The sequence below is a fragment of the Meles meles genome, chromosome 1 (genome assembly GCF_922984935.1).
Source record: "Meles meles chromosome 1, mMelMel3.1 paternal haplotype, whole genome shotgun sequence".
NCBI lineage: Eukaryota > Metazoa > Chordata > Mammalia > Carnivora > Mustelidae > Meles > Meles meles.
In genome coordinates, this window is record NC_060066.1 from 186,950,862 (window position 1) to 186,965,045 (window position 14,184).

Sequence of the window (14,184 nt, forward strand, 5' to 3'; positions counted from 1 at the left end):
TTTCAGCTACAGACAGAGACAGAGTGAAGTCTTTCTGCCCCCAGTGCAAATTTTTAGGAACGGGAAATTTGTATGTTTCCCCCATCCCGCCTCCAGTCAAATGTCCTTCTCTGGTCCAATCACTGTGACCAGTGTTGGCCACAGAATATATACACGACAGCCAAAGTCCCAAGGGGTCATGTGGGAAGGAGCAGTTCTCAGAGAAATGGTGCTGCACTGAGCGGGCAGGATACTTGGCTCTGGTCTTTCTGTAGCACTTAAACCTGGTTCAATCCTGCCGTCTTCTCTGTCTGAGCAGCTAAGAGCTGCTGGAGAAAAAAAAAGCCACACAAACATATGTAGAAATTTCAAATGGAACATCCAAATGGGAAAAGGTCCCCTAGGCACTGTGATGGTGGTGGGGTGGGAACGGATGGTGCTAGGTGGGGGTTAAGCATGGCAAAGATTGATTTGATCTGTGGGAAGGGGGCATCTGGGTGGCTTAGTTGGTTAGGCATCTGCCTTTGTTCAGATCATGATCCTGGAGTCCAGAGTTGGGCTCTGTGCTCAGCAGGGAGTTGCTTCTCCCTCTGCCCCTTCCACCCCCGCTGCCCCCCGCAGTCTCTCTCTCTCAAATAAATAAAATCTAAAATAAATAAATAAATAAATCTCAGAATTGAGATTTTGTAGGCACTGATTCATATTAACAAGGTTCAGAGGGAACCGATGTTCAAATCCTAAATGAGAATTTATTAATTTACAAAAAATACTTAAGGGCATATCAACCCTCCCCAGGGCCTAGTGAGATGGGAATTATTCTTAAAATGAATGAATAATGAGAAACTAGGAAACCTGTTTCACCAGGGGCCAAGGTAGAACCAGTTTGGTAGACAGAGCCCAGGGGGCTTGTGATTAAATCTCTGCCGAGGGTCTCCAAGTCACACTACTCCGGTGTCCAGCGCCAGATCTGGCTTCCCACCACAACACCACCAAAGGCAGAGCGGCACAGACCACCCTGCTGAGGTCTTTCCCGAGGAGGGCACAGTGGGGAAGGGCTCAGATGTAGGCATGGAAAGCAGAACTTGGAGACAGAATGGAGTCCAGTGCCGGGGCCACAGAGAAAGATCGGAAACTGTCGCAGGCTCCCTGGCTCAGACCCAGGCCGGCGTAGGGGAGGACTCATTCATCCAGGGCCAGCCCAGGAGTGAGACTGCAGAGCCGCCTAGCCCGGCCCAGACTGGGTGTCAAGGCGGGGAGGGGATTTCATCAGGTTCCCTCCCCGTGGGCCGGGCGGCTGGGAACCTGTTGGGACGATTTTAGTTTGGGGAGGGACGGAGGGGCCGCTGGTAGGGCGGGAACGTCAGGGCAGCAGAGGCAGCCCGTCGGCCCAGGCAGCCTGGAACGCGGTGCGCAGCCTGTCCTGGCTGGCACGACGTGGGCCTCCCGAGGTAAGTGCGGGAGCTGGGACCCGCGGAGCGAGGCCCTCCTGGGGGAGAAGGGGGCGGGGCAGAAAGCGCCCCGGGGTGGAAAAGCCGGAGGCCCGGGGCTGAGCGGGAAGGAGCCGGCCGTGGGACACTCTTGGCAACCTCCCTTCCGGACTAGTCTTCAGGATGCCGCTTGGGATCCTGCAACTTTCATTTTAAAAGTAGGATGTCGAGGGGCGTCTGGCTGGCTCAGTCCAAGGAGCATGGGACTCTTGATCTCGGGGGTCGTGAGTTGTGTAGAGATTACTTAAAAAATGAAATAAAATAAACGTACCATGTTGAGTCAGGAGTGGGGGGCTGACTCTGGCTTCTCCCCCAGGGACATGGCGGGGGACCAGGTAATGGCATTCTCGTTCCCAGCCCTGGTCAGTCACTGGCCTTCTCTCCCTTCATCCCATTTTTCACCATAACCAAAACCCCTTCCACACCTTTGTCCCCCAGCATTGCCCCCCAGTTGCCCTCCAGCTGAGCCAGTTCCTAGCCCTCCTGGGCTGGCCGACCTCCCGCGTGCCCCGCGCTGGAGACCGCTGCCAGGGCAGACTTCTTCCTGCTAGGCGCCTCCGCCGGGGTAGTTTCCTCCTTCCTGGTGTGGGTGTCTGAGGGATTTCGCTCATTCATTTGTTATTATTCACTTGTTTATTCGTCACTGTTTGAGCATAAACCTGCATTACGGGGGAGGGGCACACAGTCTCTGCTCTTCCTGGGACTGGGGAAACTGCCCTTTATTTCATACACATTTAATAATGATAAGCTGGTGCGCCCTGTGGCATAGGTAAGATTATTTTGAAGTTGACCAGACACTTGGATTCCCATCTTTTCCTGTTCACTTCCTGAGCCCCGGTTCCCTCATCTGTAGAGTGTTTTTGTTGTTGTTTTGTTTTTAAAGATTTTATTTATTTATTTGACAGAGAGAGACACAGTGAGAGAGGGAACACAAGCAGAGGAAACGGGAGAGGGAGAAACGGGCTTCCCCGGGATCCGGGAGCCCGTGCGGGGCTCAGTCCTAGGATCAAGGGATCTTGACCTGAGCCGAAGCCCACGCTCTACGGCCGAGCTACCCAGGAGCCCCTGCAGAGTGGTATTGTTATGAAGATGACATGAGAGGGAACTGGTCAGGCACCAAGCCGATGCCCGGCAGGCAGTGGGTCCTTAATAAACACCAGTGCTCTTCCTTTCTTCTTTAGCACACCGCTCCCCCTTCCCTCGCGCGGTCCTGCCCCGCCCCTCCGACCGCCACCTCCCTCTCTCCACAGGTTTGTAAAGATCTGTAAGACAACCCCTGATCTTGAAAGCACGTAGGCAGACGCGAAACCCAGAATGGGTAGGGAAGGGGGAGGTGGAGAAGGGAGAGGGAGGCTCGGAAGGGGTGGGGATGGGGCGGGATGGGGGCGGGATGGGGCGGGATGGGGAAGGGGCCTCCCCTGTATCTGAGGTAAGAACACCGACCCAGGGCTGGGACTCCAGGGATGGGAGATGAAGTTCCCGGCAGGCTCCCCTGCGGTGTTTCTGAATTTGCAGTCACACTGAGCCAGTGATGGGAACTACCAGTTCCTAAAACCAACTCTGTCTGGCCTCAGGCTAGGGGCTTTTAAATGCATTGTCTCATCCCAGTTACGGTATTACTATTCCCATTTTACGGATGAGGAAATGGAGATACACGGGGATACAAACAGGCTAAGCCTAAGGGGTTGCCTAAGGTCACATGGCTGATAAGCAATGGATCCAGAGTTCAAATCTAGATCAGACTCTATCCATGCTCTTTGTCCAACTCCTTGCTGTCTTTTCAGTTCCTGTGTATCAGAGAGAACAAAAGGACATGATTTTTCTCCCAACTTCTTAGACACCAGCTTCTCACTTCCTGTACATCTCCTGCTCTGGGCTGTTTCATCCCCAAGGGGAGGATCACACTCCTTCCTGATTCATTAATTCATTTACTTATTCACACATCATTTATTCATTCAAGTGCTCTGTTGGGCACAAGAGGGCAGGGACCACGTCTGTGTGCTCACAGTTGTGTAACGAGCACCTTGGGTGTCTCTAACACAGGAATGTTTGATGAATCCTTTTGTAAATGGGTCCAACAAACATTTTTTGATGCATTCTGTGGGCTCCCTCATAGGGATTCATAGATGAATGAAACAGAAGCTCTAGCCTCAAGACCCACATAGAGGAGATGGAGATAATACAAAGAAGGCATGGTACCCTAGACAGGAACAGAGACTGCAGAGGCAACGATGAGTGTCGTTTAGTTCCACCATGTCTGCTTTGTTCTGTACTGGATACAGGGCCTAGCCAATGGCAGGCTCATGGTGGATGCCTGTAAGGCTTTACAGAGGAGGTGTTTAGGACAGAGTCTTGAAGGGGGTGTTAGATGTTAGAAGTTTTAGAAGGGGGTGTTGGAAGGAGAGGAGCGCCTGGGTGACTCAGTCTGGTTAAGCGCTCAACTCTTGGTTTCTGCTCAGGTCACGATCTGAGGGTTGTGGGATTGAGCCTTGAGTTGGGCTCCATGCTCAGCATGGAGTCTGCTGGAGATTTTCTCTCTCTCCCTCTCCCTCTACCCCTCCCCTGCTTGCTCTCTCTCTCTCTCTCTCTCAAATAAATAAATAAATAAATAAATACAATCTGAAAAAAAGAAGTTCACCAGGAGAACAAATTGGGGAAGGAAGATACTCTAGCAGAGAGAGATGCTCATGCAAAAGCCTAGTGGAGGGTGGGAGCTGGAATTGCTAGGAGCTTCATATGGCTGAAGGGTAGTGTCAATGGAAGAATGAAGGATAAATAGGCAGGACTCAGGCCATGAGCCTTGTTTAAGGAAAACAGATTTTACACCAAGGGTATTGGGTAACCATTGAAGGGATTTAGCAAAAGGAGGACACCATCTGACTTGTATTTCAGAAGTGTGGCTGAGGCATGGGGGGGTCAGGGAAATGGCACCAAGACCTCTAGGCCTGATAGGGTACCTCTCTGTCTGAGGAAATGAGCCTTCCTCTTTAGGACTTTCTTTTTAGGACTTCCTAATGGTTCATGAAGGGCCTCCTAACTTGCCTTGTGTCCTGATCTACTGTGCTTCGTCTTCTGCTGTATGCTGGGTTACAGCTAATCTATTCTTTCTAAGAGAAATACTGAAATTTACAAGTGATTTACATTTGTATAATCTGGAGCAAATTCTGGGGTATACAGCTTGCTGATTTGTGCTTTGTTACGTAAAGGAGAGAGATGGAGTTGCAGGGGGGCACCAGGAATTGTGTTGGGCTCTGCATGTGGCAAGAGAGTTTGTGTTGATTATGGAACTGAGGGTACATGGATGTGGATAGGTTTCAGAGAATTAGTTTCTGGACCCTCAGATTCCACAGGTATTCCCTCCTGAAAGTAATCTGCTTGACTCTATTTTTTTTTTTTAAGGTTTTATTTTTTTTATTTTTAAGTAGGTTCCCACAGCCAGCATGCAGCCCAGTGTGGGACTCAAACTCATGACCCTGAGATCGAGACCTGAGATAAAATCAAGAGTTGGACACCTAACTCACAGAGCCACCCAGGCACCCCTGACTGGATTCTTTTAAGTTCTTCTTGTGCACTCTTTCCTTCCTTCCTTCCTCCCTCCACACCTTCCTCCCTCCCTCCTTCCCTTCCTTCTTTCCTTCCTCTCTCTCTCTTCCTTTCTTTCTTTGTGGGCTTCATGCCCAATGTGCAGCTTGAACTCAAGACCCTGAGGTTCAGAGTTGCCTGCTCCACAGCGGAACCAGGCAGGAGACCCTAGTTCTGCTTTCATTATTTCCTTTCTCTGGCTTTGCTTGATTTGTCCTGAAACTTTCAGTGGTGCATTGCCCAGGGCTATAAAAACCAGAAGGACAAGTGGAGGTTACTTTGTTCCTGAGGGATCAGATAAGGTAAACTGAAGGGGTGGTACCTTACTGCAGACTCTTAAAATTTACTTTTCATTTTATTTTATTATTATTTTTTAAGTGAGCTCTGCACCCAATGTGGGACTTAAACTCCTGACCCTGAGACTGAGAGCTGGACTTTTCCAACTGAGCCAGCAAGCAGAGGTTTAACAGGCTACTCAAGGTCACAGAGCTATTAAGTGGCAGAATCAGGACTTGAACTTCAGAATCTCCCCTCTAGAATTTGTGCTCTATTATGCTACTCTGCTTTAAATTGAAGTGCCTCAGCTCATTATCTGTTTATTGTAGAATTAACTGGGACCTGAATTGGTTGTCTTGGGGATGCAGATATACTCACTGATAGAAATGTTTAAAAATGAAGATGGGTTTTCTTACAGACAGAAAATTATTCTGCCTTGGCTAATCGGTTGGACAGTGAGCACTGGCTTTGACAATTGGATTACATGGCAGACATTTTCCAAAAACTGAACTAAATGTGTAACTCCAAGGTTTAGATGAAAACATACCTAAAGCATGTTTCTAATAGGACTGTACCAGAAAATTCTGTCTTGGTACCTATTTTAACTTGTGAAAAAGAATTGTAGACATTATTGTAAAATGTGGGTGAGGGTCATAGCTTTTTCTAAGTCGAATGCGGATTGGTGTGCAACACAACGTGAGGACTTCTGGCATATGGCTTGTACCGTCCCTGTCCCTGTGTGTCGGGCTGGGGATGAGGCTCCTGATTGGGGAACTGAAGTGCCTTGTCCACAGGTAAGCAGAGGCAGAAGTGAAGCAAGATCAGGCATTTCTGATATTGGGATTTCTTTTACTCCATACTTCTACCTTCTTCATTTCTTGATGGTTCATTCAGCAAACATTTGCTGAGCACCTACAAATGAAGTAAAAACCACACATTTTCTACTTTTTCTGGAATTTATATTCTAGTGGAAGAGAGTAAAGTGAGTAAACACATCCTATAGTTTTAGATAGTGTCTAGTGCTGGGAGCAAATAAGCAGGGGAATGTGCTAGAATATATGGGGTGGACAAAGGGGTGAGTCAGGGAGGACTTCCTAGGGAGGAGCTTCTTATTATGAAGGAGACAGCCTTGTGTATATATGTTTGAGTGTGTGGGAGGGGTGGAGGAGAGAGGTTTAGTGCAAAGACCCTGAGGCAGGAGAGAGCTTGGGGTTAGGAATGTGAGCTTGTGCAAAACAATATGGAGGTCCCTTAAAAAATTAAAAATGGAAATATCATACAATCCAGTAATTCTAATTCTGGGTATTTACTTGAAGAAAACAAAAAACACTAATTCAAATAGATGTATGCATCCCTATGTTTATTGTAACATTATTTACAATAGCCAAGATATGGATGCAATCGAAGTGTCCATCAGTAGATGAACGGGTAAAGAAGATGTGATATATATATATATCTCTAGAGAGATATATATATATATAACGGAATACTACTCCACCATAAAAAAGAATGACATCTTGCCATTTGTAACAACATGATGGATGGACCTAGAGGGTATTATGCTAAGTGAAATAAGTCAGACAGAAAGACAACTACCATATGATTTCACTTATATGTGGAATCTAAAAAACAAAGCAAATGGATAAACAAACAAACAAAAACAGAAACAGACGGATAAAAACAGAGAAGAAACTGATGGTTGCCAAAGGGGAGGGTCAGAGATAGGTGAAATAAGTGAAGGGAATTAAGGTGTTAAACTTCCACTTATGAAATAGATAAGTCATGCGGATAAAAAGTAAAGCATAGGGAATATAGTCAATAGTACCATAATAATGTTGTATGGCGATAGATGGCAAGTACACCTGTTGTGGCAAGCATTTTGTAATGTATATAATTGTCAAATCATTATATTATACACGTGAAACCAATATAATATTGTATGTCAACTATACTTCAATAAAAGGATAAAAGGATACATATATTTGCATATAAAAGAAAGAATAGAGATGTTGGGGGGAGAGTGGTAAAATTCCACAAAGAAGGCAGGAGCTAGGTCATGCAGGACCTTACCAGCCCTGGTAAGGATCCTGTATTTGTCTCGGAGACAGTGAGGAACCGTTGAGAGGTTTTAAGCAGAGTTTCTGTAGTCTGATTTATGGTTGTATTGGTTTGCTTTGGAGGGGGGCAGGAGTGGAAGCTGAGATGGAGAATATTTCAGGTAGGACACCAGAAGTCTACTCCGTGGAGGGTTACCAAGATGAACAATGTCAATGGTATGGGATGCCATTCTGTCTTCTTGTTCTGATGAGTATGTTGGTAACTATTGCTGTGTTAACAAATCACTCTAAAACGTGGCAGCTTAAAACAACAATCATTTTATTTTTCCCTGATTCTTTGGGTCTGGAATTTGGGCAGAGTCCTGAAGTGTAGTTCTGCTCTGTGTGGTGTCAGCCGGGGTCACTGACTTGGCTGTCTTTAATTGGTGGATGAGTTGGGCTGTAAGGTCTAGGAAGACTTCACTCAGGAGCACCCAGGTGGCTCAGTCCGTTGAACATCAGACTCTTGGTTTCTGCTCAGGTCATGATCTCAGTAGGGGTCCTGAGAGTGAGCCCCCCCCCACTCAGCAGGGAGTCTGCTTGGAGATTCTTTCCCTCTTCCTCTGCCCCTCCCCCTACTCCCACACACAAGCATTCTCTCTCAAATAAATAAATCTTTAAAAAAAAAAAAAAGCCTTCACTTATACATAGGTCTGGCATCTCGGTGCCCTTCCGCATGGCCTCTCTGTCTCCATATGAGTAGATTGGGCTTCATCATAGCATGGTGGCTTCAGGGTAATCAAGCTTCTTTTTGAAATCTTTAATTAGTTAATTAATTATTTCCAGGGATTTACCTTTCTTTCTTTCTTTTTTTTTACTTTCACAAGAACTTTATTTATTTTTAAATATTTTATTTATTTCTTTGACACACACACACACACACACATGCACACAGAGATCACAAGTAGGCAGAGCATCAGGCAGAGAGAGAGGGGGGAAGCATGCTCCCTGCTGAACAGAGAGCCCGATGCAAGGCTTGATCCCAGAACCCTGAGATCATGACCTGAGCCAAAGGCAGAGGCTTAACCCACTGAGCCACCCAGGTGCTCCCAAGAATTTTATTTTTTAATTTGAATTCAGTTAACTAACATATAATGCATTATAAGTTTCAGACGTAGAGGTCAGTGATTTTTCAGTCTCATATACCCAGTGCTCAATTTCCTTTTTAATTATTTATTTATATTTTTTCAAAGTAAGCTCTTCACCCCATGTGGGGCTTGAACTCATGACACCGAGAGATCAAGAGTTGCATGCTCTACTGACTGAGCCAGCCAGGTGCCCCAGTAGTCAACCTTCTTATGGTCTTAGGCATCCACAAAGAACAAGAGTGGGGCTGCAGATCTCTTAGGGCCTAGCCTTGGGATGTGCTACTTCTGCCCCATATCACTGGCCTAAACCTGTCACAGCACTGGCCCAGATTCAAGGGCAGGAGAAATAAACCCCACCTCTTAGTGGAAGGAATGGCAAATAATAGACGCCATCTGTAATCTATCACCCTAGGCTTCTGGGAACTGATTAACCCTAATCACCCTGATGGGGCTGAGTCACTTATAAATCTAAGCCACAGTATACTGTGTTGGGACACTTTATAGATCTTTATTCCTCCCTGGATAGGGAGGACCTGGGAATAGGAGGTGGGTTTTTTGGTTTTTTTTCTTAAGTTTCCAGAGCCCAAAGTGCAGAAGACATTCAGGGAGTGCTTGCTCAGTGACTGCACACATCACACAAGAATTCATTGCTTCTCAAGCCACAGTATACATAAGCATCCCTTGGGGAGCTGTCAAAAGGTATGGAGATTCCTGGGCAAGACCCCAGCCCAGACCCTCTGAATCCAAATCTCTAGGGTAAGGGTTTTTAGTCTGGGCTGAACGTTAAAATATACCAGCACTTGGGCCCTAGCCCCAGAAGCTCTGATACCATCGGTGGACGAGCTGGGCTCGTGAGCCCAGATGTCACCATTTTTTTTACAAGCTTCTCAGATCATTCTGATGTGTAGCCAAGGTTAGGAACCACTGCCATAGGATGAGAGAACCAGCTATCATCTTCCCCTGACATCCCCAGATGATTCTGATGGAGATGATCTATGAGAGGTGACTGTCTTCAGTTTGCCCAGGACTGTCCTGATTTTAGCACTTCAAGCCCCACATCCCAGGAAATCCCTAGTCCTCTGCAGTCTCGCACAGCTGGTCACTATCGATGGACCAGGAGCATTGTAGCTGAGGCAGTGAAAGCCCTTTTGAAGAGTAACTACAAGTACCTAATGAGAGCCATGATTCTGTCTCTTTACTCACAGGACTGACGGAGTAGTATCAGAATGCCATCCAACAGGGTCAACTCCCCGAATGAAGGCGGAGATGGCTCAGGGTCAGTGTTTCCCTTCAGCCCTGTCCTCTGGTAGACTGGGTTAAGCTACTTAAACAGGGTGTCCGGCTCTGGGAATTCTTCCAGACTGTATTTCTTAGTGTACGAGAGGCAGCTTTGGAAGACTGGCCACAATGAGCAAGGGTGATGTGTGGAGAATAGTATAATATGTATATATGATATGATATGATAGATATGATATGATAGTTCTTGTGTCTCTATGCCAGTGAGTATTATTACTACTATTACTTACATTGTGATCAGGTACAAAGTTGTATGTCCTACCCTAGGTAGTGCTGGGGGAAATAGTGTGGATAGGGGAGAGCCCCTCCAGCCTCAGAAAAATGGGTTTGTGTCTCAGTTTTGGTGTGACTAGGTTTCGATATGATCATGGATGACTCTTTGCTTTAGTGGTTCATCTGTAAAGTGGGAGGAGTATGACGTCATCCTCACAGAGCAGCAAGAAGGGACCATTGAAATAGTGTAAGTGAAAGTGGCAGGAGCCTGGGAAGGGGGATATTGTGATTGTTGTTGAGTGGGAAAGACAGAGATTATTCTGCTGAGAGGCCTTGCTCGGTGCCAAGGCCATGGCTCCCCCACCCTGAACCACAGCCCCAGCTGCGTGGGATTCCAAGGAAGAAGCTTTTACCACGTCGTGGGCGCACACAAACCTCAGGAAGCAGGGTGTCTCTACCTTAGTTGCCCTCACAGTGAGTGCAAGTTTGCTTTGCTTTAGGAGTAAGAAAAACTCTTGGAAGAGGAGGTTTTTTGAAGGCGTCTGTTTGTTTGTTTGTTTGTTTGTTTGTTTGTTTTTAAATCGTCCGTTTATTTATTCCGAGTGTATCCTCAGAGATGTAGCAAGAAGAAAACAACCACAGTCACAAACCCGTAATATTGAAAAGCTGGTTCTTCATTTCTGTAGCTAAAAAAGCGCTCTTTCAGGCTATAACCACAGAGACTGCTGCAGGCCTCCGGAACGGGCCATAATGATGGTTTGCAGTGTGATGAAGGAGACTGTTAATCTCTGTGGCCCAGAAGCCCAATCCGTGGCCTCTCCAATTACCCAGGTTGCCTAGCAACACCACCAAAAGCCTCCCCACCAGGCCTGGCTGGGTGAAAATTGGGTACACCCAGCACAGCCTGCCGCTCAGCCTCCTGGGCTCCCAGGCCACATCAAGGCTGGACTCAGCCTTGGCAGGGGCCCGCCTGGTACCAATCAGTGGGTGGGGCCAGCTCTTTAAAGAAACAATTCAGATATTTAAAACCTACTCGTGTGAATGCAGCTAGGAAAGCAGCACAAACTCATGATCCAAAGTCTCTTCTGACAAAGAGGAGTTGTCCTAAGGTGGGTGGCCTTGCCTGTGCTCTCCTGGGTGAGATGAAGGAGGGAAGGGGAGCCTGACTTAGACATTTGGGTTCTCGGAAAGGCAGATGCTTTTCCCTTCCTGGGTGCCTGTGTCCATCCGGACTCCCCGTGGCAGCAGTGGGAGTGCTGGGGATTCCCAGCCCCAGACTCTGGGCCGAGGACCTGCCACTTCCATGGCTCCCATTCGGAAACTCCTGGGCTCTAGTCCAGGTCTGTTTGAGGAGCTGGAGGAAGAAGAGGGAGATGAGGGTGGAGGGAAGGATGGGATGAAAATAAGCCAAATAAAGATGTCCACTTCTTTAACACTTGGTGCCCAGAAATCGCAGGACAGAGGAACACACAAGATCTGTGGAGTGAGACACCCCGGGCTCCTCTCCAAGCCCTCCCCTCACTGGCTGGGTTATCTTGATCAAGTTCCTTTGGAAGCCTGAGTTTCCTTATCTATACAATGTGGGTGTTATGATCTTATTTTTTTTAACTTTCATTTTTTGTTATTATCCTGTTTTATAAGGTTCTTGTGAAAATTAATGAAGAGAAGGCTTATCAGGTGTTTAGCATAGAATCTGTAAGTGCAGGACACCTGGGTGGTTCAGTTGGTTAAGTCAGTGCCTTTGGCTCAGGTCATGATCCCAGGGTCCTGGGATCGAGTCCCACATCGGGCTCCTTGCTCAGTGGGGAGCCTGCTTCTCTCTCTGCCTCTGCCTGCTGCACTGCCTGCTTGTGCTCTCTCTCTTTCTCTCTGAAAAATAAATAAATAAAATCTTAAAAAAAATCTGTAAGTGCTCACTATTTTTTAAAAAGATTTATTTATTTACTTATTTGAGAGAGAGAGAGACTGAGCAAGAGAAAGAGAGAAGGAACAGGAGGAGGGGCAGAGGTAGAAGCAGGCTTCTGGCTCAGCAAGGAGCCTGACCTGGGGCTCGATCCCAGAACCCTGGGATCATGACCTGAGCCAAAGGCAGACGCTTCCCACTGAGCCACCCAGGCGCCCCTAGTAAGTGCTCACTATTATGGCAACTCTTCTTATTTCATTTGCTTCTTACAATAATTCTGTAAGATACTGAGGGGAGAAAAGGGGTGTATTTTATAGCCGAGGAAACTGCGGCACAGTGAAATTAAGGGGTATGCTGGGGGCAGAACTCGGGTCTTCACAGTGCCAAGCACAAAGAGAGATGACAAGCCCTTTGGTAGCCATTACAAGATGGGGGCTTTGCTGGTCTCCTCTGATGGTTCAGTGATGGCAGAATGATGTGGGGGTGGGGTGGGGCGGGGTGCAGAAGAAAAGGGTGGTAGAAGGCACTTTTCAACATAAAATGACACAAGACTCTTGGTTAGCGTGGTCTGGACAGAATTCCCCTCTCCTTCCTTCCAGTATTCTTTACATAAACTTTTTATTTTGGAATAATTTTAGATTTACAGAAAAGTCACAGAGAGTTTGTTTACTCTTACGCAGATGCTAGTATTTTCTGAACACCTCCTGTGTGCCAGGAACTTTCGAGGCACCAAGAATACAGCAGTAAAACTGACTCTGCTTTCCATTGGAAGAAATACAGAGTTTGTGGTAGGAATGGACCCTGGAGTCCTTAGTTTGTGGGTCTCGAAGGTGCTGCTGCCTCCATGTCACCTGTCAGAGCTCTGCTACAGCTATCAAATTAGTTTTTTCAGGAGAGGAGCCAGGAAGTTGTACAGAAACAAATGCTGAAAAAACAGTTGCTCGGGAGACCTGGGTGGCTCAGGGCTTGTCCTCTGCTTGCTGTTCCCCCTACTTGTGCTCACACTCTCACGCTCTCTCTCTCTCTCTGACAAATAAATAAATAAAATCTTTTCTTTTCTTTTTTTTTTTAAAGATTATTTATTTGACAGACAGAGATCACAGGTAGGCAGAGAAGCAGGCAGAGAGAGAGAGAGAGAGGAAGAAGCGGGCTTCCCGCCAAGGAGAGAGCCTGATGCGGGGCTCGATCCCAGGACCCTGGGATCATGACCTGAGCTGAAGGCAGAGGCTTTAACCCACTGAGCCACCCAGGCGCCCCCAAATAAATAAAATCTTAAAAAAAAAAAAAGAAAAACAAATGCTAGAGGGGATTTGAAGGCAGAACTAGTTTGGGAACTATTAGTCTGGTGCAGACTGTCCGTTTCCTGGCACAGGTGAGAGAGGGACTGGCTCCAGCTCACACAGCCAGGAAATGGCGGAGTCTAGACCAGAAAGCAGATCTCCTGGTTCTGTGCCCTCCCAACGCTGTGTCTCCCTAATGCAGAACAAGAAATAAGTTTAACTTGTGACAGGAAGACCCCAGGTAGAGTTTAGAAGAGTTTCTTGGGTATTTAGGTGTTAGTTAGGTTCTTGGCTACAGGGGACAGAAACTAATTTTGGCTGATGACTCCAGTAAATTAATTTTATTGAAAGCACATGGGTAGGAAAAGAAAAACAATATCTCGGGGCATCTGGGTGGCTCAGTGGGTTAGGCCTCTGCCTTCAGCTCAGGTCATCTCAGGGTCCTGGGATTGAGCCCTGCATCAGGCTCCCTGCTCAGCGGGGAGACTGCTTCCCCTGTTTCTGCCTGCCTCTCTGCCTACTTGTGATCTCTGTCTGTCAAATAGATAAATAAAATCTTAAAAAAAAAAAAGGAAAGAAAAACAATATCTCGACTCCTATTCATACTTCTGACACCAAATATGTGGGTTTTTCATGCCAAGGAATTCTGACACCAACTACCCTGCTGATTAAGGGCTCAGTGCCCTATGACTGCTCCCCACTTCAGATGCCCATTGTGAGTCTGGGCTTCTGATCAACTGGCTAGAAATTGGGGTGACCCCCTCCTTGGGCTTAATAATTTGCTGGAACATTACTTGTGAAACATAAGGAATAGCATGGAGGACATTGGGAGAAGGAAAGGAAAAATAAAGGGAGGGAATCGGAGGGGGAGATGAACCATGAGAGACTCTGGACTTTGAGAAACAAACTGAGGGTTTTAGAGGGGATGGAGGTGGGGGCATGGGTTGGCATGGTTGATGGGTTGGCCTGGTATTGGGTATTAAG

General features: G+C 47.0%; 1 protein-coding gene across 4 annotated transcripts in view; it reads left to right on the forward strand.

Moving 5' to 3' along the window:
• Positions 1 to 1,283: 1,283 nt before the first annotated feature.
• The window catches only part of RHBDL2 (rhomboid like 2), a 56,831-nt gene continuing 43,930 nt past the window's right edge, over positions 1,284 to 14,184 (forward strand). For 3 of the 4 annotated variants that reach the window (XM_046006148.1, XM_046006140.1, XM_046006133.1), the window contains exon 1: positions 1,309 to 1,427. The gene's annotated coding sequence lies outside the window, so the exon portion shown is untranslated. Of the gene's footprint in view, positions 1,428 to 14,184 lie in introns of all 4 variants that reach the window. The other variant, XM_046006158.1, reaches the window with a different exon arrangement.